Here is a 13,981-nt window from a genome sequence, read left to right on the forward strand (position 1 = left end):
GTGCCCGCAGAGGGAGATGCAGTGAGTTGAAGTGAGGGCAGATGCTCCCTCTTCTCCGGGCAGATTCCTAGGTGAGTCCTAGCCCTGCAGGGTGCAGCCGGCGGGCCATTTGCTCTGTACTGGGGTCACCTCCATTCCTACCAGGGAGACTTAATTTAGGCTCTCTGTCTAGAGACGGGAGGCAGACCAGGTCTGGACTGGTTTTCCAGGGGACGGAAGAGAGACTAATGGGACCACCAGAGATTTTGCACGACTTCTATTTTAGGTTTGCCTCGCGGCCCGGAGGTATTTCTTGCCGAGTTTGCTGGAGTTTGAAGATAGAAGGGGGGAAGTCAACGAGGGAGGAATCAGGCGCATCCCAGAGGATGCTCCCCACAGGGTCCTCACCCGGCTTGCTCACCCACGGGGTCCCAGGCCAGAGGCCCATGTGGCCGAATTAAGGAATCTCTGAATCGCCAAGCATTAATGATGGTTGGTCTCAACCCTTAGACGTGAAAACTGGAAGACCCCGTAGATTGTCTAGAAGAAACTGAGGCCGGAGAAAAGCTCCCTGCCTGGGGCTACGCTCTCAGTGGCAATGCCAGTACATGAACATAAGCTTTCAGAGTCCATTTCCAGTGCTCTTAAACCCAACGCCGCGGCCTCTGTCCTTGCTGGGGGCCCCGAATCAGGCTCTGTCCAGAGAGCGTGGCTCTGAGAACATGAACCCATGGGCGTGCGCTACCTACGTGAGACCGGTAAACAGAGCAGCTTCCCGTCGGGTCTGTTACACACATGCCGTTCCGGAGGCTTTGACGGGCCAGTGTGACAGCGAGGGGACACCAGGGACAGTCTCCCAGTTCAGCGAGGTACCCGTTCAGTTACTGGGATGTTCCCGAGTCACACCCCGATCTGGAGTGGTTTTCTTCGCGCTCTGTTCTCGTGTGTGTGGCTTATTTAGGATTGGGCTGTGGAGCGGAATGGGGGTGTAGGGAAGAGCCAGAGACCTGAACAGAGGTCTGTTCGTGGGTTCCCTCTCCTGCTAGAATGTCAGCTTGTGAGTCTGGTCATTGCTAAGCCCTCGTGCTCAGAACAGGGCCTGGCACGTGGTGGGCCCTCCATCATACTGGGTGAATAAGTGGACTGGGCATTAGGATAAAGACCTCCCTCCCAGTAGGAAGCCATGAGTGACACACAGAGGTGGGGACAGGGAGGTGATTGATGGGACCTGCAGAGTTGTGCAGTGAGTCATGGCTTCAGACAAGCCCCAGACAGGTAGGGCAGGAGCAGCTGGGAAGAGTCCTTCCTGACTAGGCGGAGTCGCTGGGTGGAGACGGTGCAAAACAATAGGGACATCTTGAACTTCCCTGGATGGAGGGAGAATAATAATAATCCTGTATCTTGGGCCGGGCGTGTCAAAATGCTCTGTATATCATGTGTCTTAGTCCTTGCAGGCTCTGTTCTTCCCGTTTGGCAGAAGGGGAAACTAGAGCCCAGAGGGGCTGAGTAACTTGCCCCAGGGCACAGAGCGGATACCTGACAGATCCAGGCTGACTGCCTGTAGATTTTGTCTCCCTACAGTGACCGTGAGGTCTGGTATCTCTGCTCACACCAAGGAGCTGAGCATTCGGAGCCTTGGGGTTCCTCAAAAGGATGGCAGCAGGAAAAGACTGAAATAGAACCTGTTGGTCTGCCGTGGAGTGAGGCGGCTCACGGAGCCTGCCCTCTGCCAGGACCTGCACGGGGCTCCAAGGCCACTCACGCGACGCAGACTCCAAGGGAACGCTTCTTGGCGAGGTGTCCGTGTTCCCCGAGCAGAGTGGCTAGGACCAGATCGGGACTGCTTGGCACTTGATCAAGATTTAGGAGACTTTTTTTTTTCTTTCTTTCTTTCCTCTTTTTTTTAAAGTATGCTTTTCAACTTAAATTTGGGCTGGCATGTATTTGATACTACCCTTGATCTTAGCCAAAAGGCCGAGAAGCGATTGGGCTGGCATGTATTTGAAACTGCTGGGAATTTTAAGGCTACAAGTGTCACTGTTGGCCTGGAGGGTTCCAGAAAGTGTTTTCCACGCGTGTAACCCTTCCCTTCCAGACCACAACAGCCACCCTTTTCCGGGCAGTGTGATTTACCGCCTGTCCCGGGCCCGGCCTCATGGAGCGTGTAGTCTCCCTGGCAGACAGACACTGAACTAATAATTACACCAATACTCTTTAATTACAGTTGTTATGAACGCTTCAAAGGGAAAAGTACAGAGGCCATGGGAGCTGATAATCAGGGAGGGGGAGGGAAGGGAGGTTTCCTGAAGAAAGGGCATTTAAACAGGCACCGGAAAAGGGTGGGTGAAGAGGCTTTAGCCAGGGGGGGATAGTCCCGGTCACCTTGCTGTAAACCCCTGCTACTCTGAGTGCTCTGTGCACCCGCAGCAGCTGAAGCCGCCGCCCAGGAGCTACTTAGAAATGCGTAATCTCCGGCCCTCAGACCTGCTCAATCTGCATTCTAACACAGCTCACCTGCTTGGTAAAGTTTAAGAAATGCCAAAGGAGTCAGAGTTCTGAACGGGCCGGCGGGGGGTTGTGGATTCTCAGCTTGGCGGAGACTGAGTTGGATGGCCACGGGCAAGTCACCGCTCTCTGGTTAATGAGGGAATTAGATTTAGATCATCTTGCAAAGTTCCTTCTGGCTTCTGTCATCTCTGGCTTTTGTTGGTGTGGGCTGTTTCCAAGCTTCTTCAGAGTAAGGGCTTGGGCGTCCACGGTGTCCACCTCTGAGGTGCCCTGGGGGGGGGGGGCTCCCAGCAGGCACTAGCCCCTGCCGTGGTCCTGACTTCAATAAATGCTGCAGGACCTTCGAGCTTTGGGGAAGGATCAGAATAATTTGCAAAGAGTGGGTGGAGCTTTGTTGCATGCAGAGAGATTGTCTTAAGGTGACCCCAGGAGGATTGGGCCTGAATCGAGAGAAAAACTGGCCAGGGGCAGAAGGGCTTTGGGGAAGAAAGGTATACCATTTCTGCCAAAAGCGGAACCTAAAACGAGTGAGTTGCTCAATAGTTCCTTGCTTGTGAACATGATACTTCAAAAATTGCCACAAGAGTTTCACGCCTGGGATCCTCACACGAGTGTGGAGAGGACCAGAGGGCCAAGGCCAGTGGTCCTTGAGCCTTGGGGCGGGGGGCCCTCAGTTGCACCTGCAGCTGCACAGAGCATCATGTGGATGTGGGCACGCTTTGCCCTAGAAAATATCCCGAGCTTTGGCAGCCTCAGAGGGATCTGCGACCTGGGCCCCGAACTGGAGGCAAATGCCTTTCTTAGCTAATCTCCCCCAACTCTCTTCCTCCACCACGCTTACTATGGGCCAGGCCCTCTCCTAAGCACTTTCCATATATGTGCTCATTTAGGATGAATAACTTTTCCGGAGGTCCCATGTCAGAACCAGGCCTGGCACTGGACGGTTGGGCCCCAGAGCCCTGGCTCACGAAGCCTAACTTGGTAACAGGGCAGGGGGAACTAGAGGAGAGCACTTTGCGGGGAATGGAAATTGAGATTACGGAGGTCCCTAGGTTACAAGAAAGTGCCTCCCAGGGCCGCCTGGGTGGCTCAGTCAGTTGAGCATCTGTGACCCTTGGTTTCAACTCAGGTCATGAGCTCGAGATTCAGGAGTTTGAGCCCCGCAGCGGGCTCCGCACTGATAGCGTGGAGCCTGCTTGGGATTCTCTCTCTCACCGCTCCTCTCTGCCCCTCCCCCACTTTCTCTGTATCTCTCTCAAAATAAATTAAAAAACAACAGTGCCTCCCCGTTGCTCATGCCCAAAACAGAAAGGTTTTTCCCAAGGAAACAGGTGACGAATTGCACCAGGTTGCCAGGCTAGCCCACGAGAGCCCGGGTCACGATTGGGCCTAACTCATTTTGTTTGCTTTAGAAAAAAGAATCAGGAAACAAGGCAACCACAGTGCTGCAAGCTAAATGAAAGGTTCTAGAGTGGGTCAGAAGATGTGCATTGTCGAATCAGGGGTGAGGTGGGGGCAGATTTTAAAGGGGGGATTAAAGGATATTAGAAGCCAACCCAAGGCCAAAAATGTATGTTGAATCAGCAGCTTCAAAAGGTAAAATGACTGGTTCTTATTACTTACTAATTAATGTGTGTCTCTCGCAGACCTGATCCTTCCCTCATCCCTAGTGCCTTCCCCCCAAGTACAGAGGCCTATTGTTTTCTCTTTAATTCACTTTGGTGCTATTTAAATTTTTATCGGTGTGTATGATCTTTATAATTTATATGTTTATCAGTGGAGTAAAGGACTCTTAGAAGTGGGTTGACCTCTAGGGGGTTTTAGTTCTGTGTCTATAACCGTCGTCATGAAGGTGTCTCTGATATTAAATATATGTGCTCCATTGTGTAAATTTTGGGAGTACTGAGGTGTTGGAAGTGTAGGATTTTCAGTAAAGTCAGAAGCTGAGAACAGGGAATCACATCGGAGCCCGCCTGCTTCCCTTTCCCCCTTCCGTACCCCCAGTGTGTCATAAGTAGGGGATGAAAATCAGGTAGGAAGGATCACCACAGAAAGTGGGAATGTCCAGGGGCACCTGGGTGGCTTAGTGGGTTAAGCAGCCGACTTCAGCTCTGGTCATGAGCTCACAGCTTGTGAGTTCGAGCCCCGCATCAGACTCTGTGCTGACAGCTCAGAGCCTAGAGCCTGCTTCAGATTCCCTGTCTCCCTCTCTCTCTCTGCCCTTCCCCCACTTGTACTCTGTCTCTGACTCTCAAAAATGAATAAATGTTTAAAAGAAAAAAAAGAAAGAGAGAGTGGGAATGCTACCCTCCAGATTGACAGGGGAAACTATAACTTCTGTGATGACTCTTGGTTACGTGTGGTTTGTCCCCTGGGTCAGGCCTGAATGTTATCCGTGACCCCATCCCATTCCCAGGTGGGCAGCCACGGAATGCGCTTCCAGATGGGAAAGGCTATCCTGCACATGTCCAGTAGAAAACAATAGCCAAACTTCAGTGATAGTTTTATGCACCGTATCAGAATGTCCTCAAAAGGACCACATCCAAGCCGGCCTCTTGAAAAGCATCGGGTTCCCTTCGGAGGCTGGTGGTGCTGGTCGGTCAACCCCACCCTGTGAGGTTTGATCCTGGGCCCCCCCAAGTTTACGTGCCCCTCCTCTCCCATCAGGGCTCCATTCACTAGCCACAGACCACAAGTTCGCCATGAACTTGCCATTACCCAGAAGCAGGTCACCTCTGAAATTCTGAACTCTTCCCGCCTCCCCACTGCACCTCCCTCCTCAAACACCCCTGCCCCAAGCTGGGAAACCTGTGCCTGCCCAGTGGGGCAACATGTCTACCGTCAGCCTCATCCCTGTCTTCTGCCCCCGTAGGCCTGAGCACCCCGCCTCCTCCTGTACCCCGCTCCCCACTTGCTGATTAAAGACACACCTGTCTTTCTCTTCTTCGGCCCTGCTTCTCCCCAACCCACCTCCCATGTCACTCCACCCAAAACTTCACAGAGAAGAGTTCACCCTTTCTGTCCCTGCGTCCTCTCCCTCTCTCCTCTTTTGACCTCCGACCTGCTCGTGCAGGGCCCCAGCCCCGGATCATGCCTGGCAGCCCCTTTTGTGGCTTCTGCTTGCTTGACTTCTCCATGGCAGATGCTGGTCGTCCCTCTGGGCCCTCCTCTTTCTTCCCCCTCTGATGCTACTGTTTTCTGCCATTCCCGCCTTTCCTGCCAACACTTGGGTGCCTTGGCCGTGGTTCTCTGCTAGGTTTTTCCCTTCCGTGTCTATGGTTTCAGCCTGCAGGGCCTGGACTCCTGTCCTATATCTCTGTCTTCATGTCTCCTCTAAACAGTCCAGAGCTGGGTTACATTGGTTAGAGTTTTGGATATATGTGGATGTCTTTCTACCGTCTTATTTTGCACTTTCTCTTTTGTCTTTTTCTGAATCTTTGTTCATTCTTTAATTAAAAAAAAAAAGATTTTATTTTTAAGCAATCTCTACACCCAACAGGGGGCTCGAACCCACAGCCTCAGGATCAAGAGTCTCAGGTTCCACCGACTGACTCAGCCAGTCAGGCTGTTCATTCTTTTAAATTGATTAAAAGCTTCCCCCCAGCCCCTTCTTTCCATCACTGGTTTTTTTCTTCACTGCTTTGCAGCTTACACACTCTGTTTCTATTCTTTTGATGCATGCAGACTGCAGAAGATTTAAAGTTAGTTGGCGTCTGTATCTCTTCTCAAATAATGCGAGGACCTTGGGAATGCTTTCTATAAAGTCACTGTTGTGACACATGCGGTTGTTACCCAGTGGCTGAGCTGCGTCGTGTTTCTTTTTTCAATTCCACAAACCGGGCATTTATTTTTAATGTTCTGTACAGTTAACCTTTGCTTTCATTTTCCGCATATTTTCCATTTTGTTTACTTACATTTCTCCTTGCCTCTCAGACCTACGTTCTGATATCAGAACATCGTATGGTGAAGATCTTTTCATCGTAAACGTCTCAGTTCCTGTTTGGCTAACATTTTTTGTCATCCGTATTGTTATTGTTTTAGTGGGTATAAAACATTAGCTTGCCAGTTATTTACCCTAAGTATTTAAAGATAGTTTTCCATTGTCTTCTGGCCATTGTTGATGTTGAGAATTGGTAGCACACTTATTGTTCTTCATAGGCAATCTCTTCCCTCTGGTGGTGGTTGTTGGTGGTGTGTGTGTGTGTATGTGTGTGTGTGCACTCATTTGTATATTTTGCAGTTCACTAATATTTGCTTAGGAGTGGATTCGATTTTAGTTGGCCAAGGATTCATTGGGCTTTCTGAAACCAAGACTAGGGACTTTTCAGCCACTAGCTCTTGGAATATTGTCTCTCCGTCATTATCACTCTCTGGTCTCTCTTTTGGGAACTCTAGTTAGATGTGTGCTGGATCTTATTTTTATATGTCTCCTCTAACTTTTTCATTTACAATCTTCTGGGTTTTTGTAATGTTTTCTGGGGAATATCTTACTTGACTTCCAGCTTCCTAATTCTCTCTTTAGTTATCTCTAATCTTCTGCTTAGCCCATCCATGGAGGTATTTTTAATATCAATATAACTCAAAAATTTTAATATGTTTGATGTGTTTCCATTGTAGTTATTATTTTTGATGCTCTTGATTTTAGTTTTTATTTTTTTTAAGTTTGTTTCTTTATTTTGAGAGAGAGAGCGAGAACACATGTAGAAGGGACAGAGAGAGGGAAAGAAAGAATCCCAAGCAAGCTCCACACCATCAACATGGAGCCCGACACAAGGCTCAAACCCATGAACCCTGAGATCATGACCTGAGCCAAAGTCAGACAGGTAACTGAGCCACCCAGGTGCCCCTTAGCTTTGGGTTTTTAATCTCTGTGTTATATTTTTTATTTCTGTGTTTCTATTCTATCCTTTTCCTCATATGCCTGGTGATTTGTGTTTTCTAAATAATCTCTTACTCCTCAGTTGTGTCTTTAATTGCCCATTTTATTAATCATATTAAACATACTTACTTTGTATTCTGGGTCCAATAATTCCAGTACCTGAAGTGTTTGCAGCGATAGTTGGTTCTGTCGTATGCTGCTTGTGCTGAGGGCTTGCTTCCGTATGTGCTTTATGATTTTTGATTGTGAGTTTATGTTCCTTAGAGTTCTATCTGTGAGAATTCTTCAGAGGCTGGGATGAGAGTTCATTCTTCCACAGAGGATATGTTGCCTTCCATCACATACCTTAAGGCCCTCCAGATAGGCCCACTTATTTATAATTCTTAGTGTATAGTTTTAAGGACCTGCCAATGGCCACAGATCCTCAGAGGAACTTTTTTTGAAAGTCCACCCACAGCTAACGCTAAGCTAGATGACTTCCTTCCTGACTGTGTAGCACCAGACACCCCACTTTGTCTCATTGTTCCCCTATTGCCAAATACTTTCACTTCACCTTTGGACAAGTCCTGGTCATGCCAGGCCCAGTGAAAAGCTGTGTATCTTCTGAGAACTTCCCCATGCCACCCCTTACAGAACTGAGCTGTTCTTCCATATCCATTGGCCACGTCACCTTACCTCTTAGTCTGTAGGTGTGTATGTTAGACCCCATGCTGAACTCTAAGCTTCTTGAAAACTCAGAGCTGTTATTTATTTCTGGAGCCCCAAAGCCTAGTTCTCCATTGGTCATAGTAGTTGCTTAATAGATACCTATTGATTGAGCAGAATTTATGGCAAAATCAATTCTTCTCTTCTTCTTGGGTAGTAATTAAAAAAAAAAAAATCCAAGCACCAATGCCCCCTGTAATCTTGGACAAGTCCACTTCACCCTTGTGGATCTCAGCGTCCATCGCCGTGAAATGAAGGGATCCTTCTGAGGTCTCTACTGGTTCTAAGATGCTGGGATTCGCCGCCACTTGTGTGGTTATCAGTCAGGGTAACGTGGGTCAGCCCTTGGCTCACATATGGAATAAAGGCATGTGAGGGCCATGGAGAGGAAGCGCATGATTTGAGGCAATGGGCAGGATTTGGAAGACAAAAAGGAGAAGGGACTTAGAAGTAAATTAATATGACATAAAGATGGCATTTAAAAATGTTTTCTTGGCATTTCTGACTTGGGACAATACCTTGATGGCTTTCTAAAAAAAAATGCATTATAACAATATATTTCAGATGGCTTAGAGATGGTAAATATAAAAAATGAACTCAGGAAAATACTGTGACTTAAAACCCAGAAGTCATAAAGGAAAAAAGATCAGTATACTTGTATGCAAGTAAAAAATTTCTATGTGGCTAAAATTGTCATAAATGGAGTCAAAAGGGTCTCCTCAAAACTAGGAGAACATTTTTGCAACATAGGTCATAGATGCGAACTGGTTTCCTTAATATATAAAGAGCTTGTACAAATCATTAAGGAAAAGACCATTGACAATTTTTTAATTTTTTGTTTACTTGTTTTTTATTATATTTTGTTTCGTTTTTTTTAAAGTAGCTCTACAGCCGATGTGGGGCTTGAAACCACGACCCCGAGATCAGGCGTTGCATTGTTTCACCAAGTGAGCCGGCCGGGCGCCCCTCAACTCAATTTTTAAAATAAGCTAATAACATGGACAGTTCACAGAAGAGGAAACACAAATGGTTCCTAACCACGTAAGAGCAAGTTCAGCCCACTACTAATTAGAGAAATGGAAGTCTGCTATGGAGAAGTGACACTGGGAACGGATCCTCAGATACTCTGATAACCGTTATAGAGCACACACTGTGTAGAGAGGATTTTTATTTAAAAATCTCTATGGTACAGAGACGATATTCATTAAAAGCAGAAGTGCAGGAGACCTACCTGGGCGGTTTGGTCGGTTAAGCTACCTCCTCTGATTTCGGCTCAGGTCCTGATCTCTCTGGTTCATGGGTTTGAAGCCCACTTGAGATTCTCTCTCTCTCCCTCCGTCTTTATCTGCCTCTCTCCCATTCGCGTGCCACCCTCTCAAAATAAATAAGTAAACTTAAAAAATAAAATCAAATCAAAAGTGCACGAGCAATTCCAGTTTTGGGAGGTTTTCCTCAGAGGTATATTGCATACCATGAAGAGCAAGCATTTTTTGAGAGATTTCATTGCATCACTGCTTGCAAAAGCCAAAAAGGAAAAAACAAATAAATAACTAAAACCAAAAAAACCCTTAATATCCATAGTGGGGAGCTGGTAAATAAATTGTCCTACGATCCCACGATGCGATTCTGCACGGCTGTAGAAAAAGGATGTGAAAGCTCCCTGTGTATCCAAGCGGTCCATGTGGCCGTGGGCAATGAGGTCGGTTCTTCAGTGGGAAAGGACAGGACAGGACAGAATGCCTGGCTGTGCCATAGTTTGGCAAGGATCCTTTTTCTACATTTTGAATTTTGTACCTTGTGCCTATCCCACCTAGTTAAAAAACATGTATGCTGGGGGGACACCTGGGGGGCTCAGTCAGTTACGTGTATGACTTCGGCTCAGGTCATGATCTCCCCGTTTGTGAGTTCTGTGCTGTGGGCGCCTAGTCTGCTTCGGATCCTCCGTCTCCCTCACTCTGCCCTCCCCACTCACACATGCGCACTCTCTCAAATATAAACTTAAAAAAAAAAGTATTTTTAAAGACAGAAAGGCGGATGGGAAGAAGAATCTCACCTTTGCTCTGCATTTTAGCAACCCCCACCGAGGTTACCATTTTTATAGACCAAGAAACCCAAGGCTGGAAGTCCGAAGTGACTTGCCAAGTTCATGGAGAGAGCCTTGGAAACTGGCATTGAATCCAGTTCTCACTCCAGAGCCATGGGGCTCTAGTCTGTAGATCACTGTTTTGAGGGGGGGTTGTTTTTTGTTTTTTTTCCTTTATTTTGAACGGCCGTCTCATTGGTCAGAGACCAGTGTGTGTGCCCCGTGGCCCAAGGCCCACCCCTCCCGAGGGAGTGGATGTGCACTTCTGCCCCACCTCCCCCAGCTGGCTTGCGGGCTCACAAATGCCTACGGGGCACAGCTCAGGCGGTCGGTGGTGGAGCCAGCCCAGAGCCCAGCCAGCCACATCAGACACAATGAGCAGGATTAGGGATGGGCTTTGCAGTCCTGCCTTTGAAGTTCCCAGCTTTTATCAGAGTGTCTGAACCTTAACATTATTTCAAGGGAGCTTTTATTACTGCCTGTGAACTGGCCTCAGGTAGGTACCAGCTGCTGCCAGGTGCCGAGGGAACACTTCCTGGTGCCTTAAGCTGGTGCCTTCACTTTGTGATATGGCAGAGAAGTTTTTAGGGCTAACGGCACTTGGTACTTTTAGAAGATTCTGGAAGAAAACAAATTTCTGTTTCAACTCTTCTGTCTAGAGGTGTGATTGGATGGCATCCCTTTAATTAAAGGGAAGAGAAAGTGCTGGCTTGCTTTATTCCTTTTTTTTTTTTTTTTTTTTTTGTCTCACAGAAACACCTCCTGTGCTGTTTTCAAAGTAGAGTATTGACTGCTTCCTTTTTGTCAAGGAGAAATGCTGTAGGAGAACAAAGCTAAAGGTGTTGGCCGTGTATAATACGAGGCTGTAATTTATAGGTACAGCTTCACCCGTGGGGAGAATTTGATGTCTTTAAGGACAGAATCATCCGGCAACACCTGTCCCTGTGTGTGGTGGTGTATTTATTTTCTAAGTTGGAGCCATCGCTTCTTAAGAAAGAAGCAGGGCCCTTGGGGACTGAGGAGTGCTCATGGGGGTCAGGAGGCTTCAGGGTCCCAGGGCCTGAGCTGACCTCCCAGATCCTCGTCACTGTGCTACTTGGCTACTTTACGAGGGATGCATCCTAATGACTCACGCTATCCGTTTTTGTCTGGCTGGCTGGTGGACGCGGAAGCACCTTGAACATCACAGAGCTGTCCCCACGTGAGGTTCATGCCCCGTTTGCCAAATGCATGAACAGATAGAAGGTGCCCAATAAACAGTCCTCAAATGGACACATTTTGATGTTGGAGGTAGATTTTAAAGCTTTCGATCCTAAAGAGGACTCAAGAAATGTAGACGTCTGCATTATTCTTCCTTGGATTCTCCTGACTCTTGAATACTTAAGTGTGTCCTGTGGAGTCTTTCCTTCCTTGGGCCGTAGGTCATCTCTCTTAAGACAAAGGCCAACTTCTGTCAACGGTGCACTGTGCTGACTGGACTCCCAGGCCTTCCCGTCCAATATCTGCCTGTGTTCTAGCTCCTTCTCCGGAAAAGCTTCTATGGAACATCAGCTAAGTTCTTTTGCTTTGGTTACAAGGCTTGTGAGAATTTCGCTTCCAAACCCCTGTTATAGAGCTTTTGTACCTTGGTGGTAAAAATTCATCCTCCAGTACCAGGTAGATTAACAAATCTCAGCTCAGGAACTGGCCTTCTCTCTCCCTCTCTCTCTCTCTCTCTCTCTCTCTCTCTCTCTCTCTCTGCCTCTTTTGAATTTATTGTTTCAGGAGATGGCTACTGTCCTGTCCTCCACAAAGGACAAAAGTCATGTTTGTTTTGCTTTTTGCACCTTGGCCCCTTAGCTCGCTGTCCTCTTCCTACGCTGGTGACAATTATTTGATGGACAGGAAAGCGGAGTCTGGCCCTTCTGGGGGAGTTGGCTCTCTGCTCATGACTCAGACCTTCGCTGCGCTCACTCAGGCCTCCTGGAAATCATTCCTCTTCACTGGAAACTACCCCTTGTTGAAAATATTCTTAGGTGGTTTTTTTAAAATTGTTTTTAATGTTTTTTATTTATTTTTGAGAGACAGAGAGAGACACTGCGAGCAGGGGAGGGTCAGAGAGAGAGGGAGACAGAATCCGAAGCAGGCTCCAGGCTCTGAGCTTTCAGCACAGAGCCCGACACGGGGCTCGAACCCACGAACTGTGAGATCATGACGTGAGCCGAAGCCGGACGCTGAACCGACTGAGCCACCCAGGAGCCCCTCTTAGGTGGTTTTAAGATGTCTCTATTCAGGGTTTGGTTTTTTGTTTATTTGTTTGTTTCAAGTCCCCTTCAGGTTTGAATGTCCAAGGAATGAGCAGTCTCTTGGCTCTTGGATCTCTTTTGTTTTTTTAGAAAATAGATTTTATTGATTTTTTTTTCTTGTTACAAAGAGATTTATGATTTCTGCAGAAAATTTAGAAAATAGAAACAAGCAAAAAGAAGCCAAAACAAACCCCTCTGTAATTATTAATATTTTAGTATATTACATACCCTCCCCGTATATATTTTTTAATTACCATGAGATCATACCATGTGTACCTTCATGTTGCTTGCTTTTCCTTTTTTTTTTTTTGCTTGTCCTTAACAATGTGATTAAAATTTTCATTGAGTTAAACCTCTTCCAAGTCACTTTATCTACCTATCTATCTATTTATTTGCTTGTTTATTTAAAATGTCAATTCCGGGACAGTTCACATGCGGTGCTGTGTTAGCTTCAGGTATTCCGTATCGTAATTCCACATTTCCATACGATCCAGGGTGCTCCTCCCCTCCAGCTCACTTTAAAGGGCGGTCTTTTGGGCACATGGACCATAATATCTGTAAGCAGCCTCCTCCATTTACGTTCTTTCCCCTTTTTCCCTCTTATAAGGAATGCTGCAGCAAACATCCTGAGCAGTTGTAACCACAGCCTTGATTATTCCTTGGGATCCCTTTCTAGAAGGGGATCCCTGGGCCAAGGACACATTTTTTTAAATGTTTTTAATTTTTTTTGGGGGGGGGAGGCAGAGCATAAGTGGCGGAGGGGCAGAGAAAGAGGGAGACACAGAATCCGAAGCAGACTCCAAGCTCTGAGCTGTCAGCACAGAGCCTGATGTAGGGCTCGAACCCATGAACCGTGAGATCATGACCTGAGCCAGAGTTGGATGCTTAACCGACTGAGCCACCCAGGCGCCCTCCGAGGGCACATTCTAAAGGCTCTTGATTTAGAAGGTTAAATTGCCCTCCAGAAAGATTGTATCGTAGTTTTTTACTCCTTTGGGGTGAAGACTAAGTCATTTTCTTTCAAAACCTGCTGTGTGTTTTGCCGACATCCCTTTCCAAATGCTGAGCACCTGTCGGTTAAGAGTCAGTGGCTAGGGAAAGAGCCTCCCGTTCTCAAGGGCTGAGCCTTTCTTAGACTCTCTGACTGCAGGCAGGAAACCTCAAGGTCCCTGTCCTTAGAATGCCCAGGACTGTGCTGGCTCTGAGGATTCCAGAGTCTCTCGGGGAACTTTCTCGAAGTCTTTCATCTAAGAGGATGCTCACAAAACAAACATCCTACCCTAACGCCAGAGACCAAGGCTGCTCCTCCCAACCTGGGTGGGGGTTTGGGACTGCCGTGGGGGGGCTGGGGATTTCCTGCCCAGACCTTCAGCCCTGGCAGCCTGGCAGGCAGGGGTGGGGGTAAGGGGCACCCAGGGAGCTTTGATGGAATTACTGAGGAAGTAGCATTTGCTGAGGCTAAATCGGGCTTTCCTGTTCCAGCTCCACACTCTTCCCCCTTTTCGGCTCTCTTCCGCCTCCACGTCAGCATGTTCTTCATCG

General features: G+C 47.5%; 1 protein-coding gene across 1 annotated transcript in view; it reads left to right on the top strand.

Moving 5' to 3' along the window:
• The first annotated feature begins 51 nt into the window (after positions 1-51).
• ZNF710 (zinc finger protein 710) overlaps positions 52-13,981 on the top strand; it is a 65,660-nt gene continuing 51,730 nt past the window's right edge. The window contains exon 1 of the mRNA XM_029950651.1: positions 52-71. The gene's annotated coding sequence lies outside the window, so the exon portion shown is untranslated. The remainder of the gene's footprint in view (positions 72-13,981) is intronic.

This window comes from Suricata suricatta, chromosome 9 (genome assembly GCF_006229205.1).
Source record: "Suricata suricatta isolate VVHF042 chromosome 9, meerkat_22Aug2017_6uvM2_HiC, whole genome shotgun sequence".
In the NCBI taxonomy this organism is placed as follows: Eukaryota; Metazoa; Chordata; class Mammalia; order Carnivora; family Herpestidae; genus Suricata; species Suricata suricatta.